The following is a 2,310-nucleotide window of genomic DNA, read 5'->3' as shown; positions in this document are numbered from 1 at the left end:
CGGTGGAAGGTCGTTAGCCGAATGGGTAAGACAAGGACTTTAGATCTTCATTAAAAGTATGATGAATATAAAGTAACTAAATGTTTTTATAAATTCCCAATCTTAGTTACTTTAGGAAAATGTGAATAAGGTTCTAACCCATGAAATTACACTTTGCACTTTGCTTAAGTCGGTTAGTGGAGCGTGTGTGGTTAACTAGCACACTAACCTTGACTTAACAAGGTAGGCAAAGGGTAACTTAATGTTTATCATAGTATCGATGGAGCGTGTGTGGTTAACTGACACATCGATTAAGGGGTAGTACATTAAAGGTACCAAGTAATTTGCATGGTTACTTCACACCTTGTTTTGTGATCCTCGACATCCCAGTCACAAAACCTAAAGGGCACACTCGAGATTAAAACATGCCATTGAAAAGTTCGTTGAATTTCAAAGAATTTAGGAGTTTCAAAACCAATTAAAACCTAATAATTTACTTCGTTTTTTCATGGTGGAAATTGGTGAATCGTCATTCGCCTACCTTCAAATATTCTATAGCTTGGATTACAACACCCCTCTTCCAAGTTATGAAATATTGTGTTGGGTCCTAGCCTTAATATTTCATATTGGGTGTTATATTAAGGACTTTAACTCAACTATCTTGAATATCTCCCAAAAGATGTCTGGTTCAGACAGTTATGATCTTCCCAAAACTCTTGGAATAAGCTTTCCTAATGAAGATGATGTCCCGTGACTGGATCATGGAAATCATACTTAAATTCCTCTACCTCCTCCAATTATTCTCCTTAACCCACAAGTTCAAGGTCACTCAAGCTCAATTGGTAAGCAAGGTCTATGTGTTATCACATCTTGGAGATGAATTCACATATTGACAAGCCAGGAGAGTTAGGTGTCAAAGTCTTGAGAAAGTTGGTTGTTCAATGACTTTCTAAGTCACATAGTGAGTGTCCTTTGGGACCACTATGTAAAAGACTATGACATAACCCTTAACGGTCTTATCTATTTGCTTGATGCTGCTAAATCAGCAATGATTTGGAGCTCTGGTAAAGCAAATTTGATTAGCATATCAACTTCCTAAACTACCATGGACATTGACATTGGAAATCCAGAAAGCTTTCTCTTCCCAATGGAAAGGGATCGACCATAGTCTAATCGGTTGACCAAATCGTAAAGAGAAAGGCTAAGTTTGAGATAGTCTTGTGTACCATTCCCAAAGGGCCCATATGGTTCTATTGCCAAAAAGGAAGGGGCATTGGTTGCAAAGCTGCCCTAACTACCAGAAAGATCTGAGAGAAGGTCTAGTCAGAAAGCTTGATTCTGCTTTAGGTAAGTCCACTATCTAACTCTGTTAAGTTCCTTATTGATGATTCTTAATACAAAATGTGACTAGGCTACATTTTGGTGTTTGACAGAATCAAGCAAAGGGAAGGACACTTAAAGAAAGAGTATGTTGAATTTGATCGCGAAGATGGATTTCAATCATATGGTTCGTAGATCGGATTCTTGAGCTAATACTTAGAGAGTTATGATAGATTGTTAGGAAATATGTAATAGCATAATTTTCATCTAAAGCTGCATTGTAAAGGAAACGTTTTTTCCGCATTTTATATATAAATAAAAATTGATTTTATTTTAGTTTATATCTCCTTGCAATGGCTTTTATGGAAAATTGATGTTTATATGTTTCTAGCAATAATGGAAATATGAATTTGATTATTTCATTTGTGGTAGTGTCTAAATTTACCAAATAAGGAAAGATTCTCATCACCCAAGTCTTAATTGGACCGAAACTTGGAATCATGCAAGTTGTATAGTATGAAGGATGAGAACTTTCAGATTTGGAAAATTAAGACTAATTCCTTGTTCATATGTATATGTGAGTCAAGTGAAGGACTAAGGGATCGAGTACACATTCTTGTGCATTGGTCAAGTCCACCACAAAAGATCAATAAGATTATTCGTCATGATTTACTAAAGCTTAGTAAATATGGTTATACTTACCAATTTAAGTATAATTCTGAAACATTTGAAAAAGTTTCGATGAATTACAGGACGAATGAGAAGAATCAAATTAGGCAGAAGGATAAAAGTTTCTCAAATCTGAAAAGATGGCAGAGTACTTTATCATCATGTTTTGTGATCATCTCAATGATTAAGAAATCATATCACAACTGGTTCTCTAAGGACATCTTAGTGCATTTCTATGGCTAAGAAGAGGAATCAAGAATTGCTGAAATGGTTTAATCAAGAAGATGAGTCATACTTCGTTTCAAAACAAATCTTAGAGTCATACTCCAAGATTGTAACTTG

This window comes from Lactuca serriola, chromosome 4, assembly GCF_051521515.1.
Source record: "Lactuca serriola cultivar US96UC23 chromosome 4, Lser_US96UC23_V15, whole genome shotgun sequence".
NCBI lineage: Eukaryota > Viridiplantae > Streptophyta > Magnoliopsida > Asterales > Asteraceae > Lactuca > Lactuca serriola.
Note: the sequence above shows the minus strand (reverse complement) of the source record.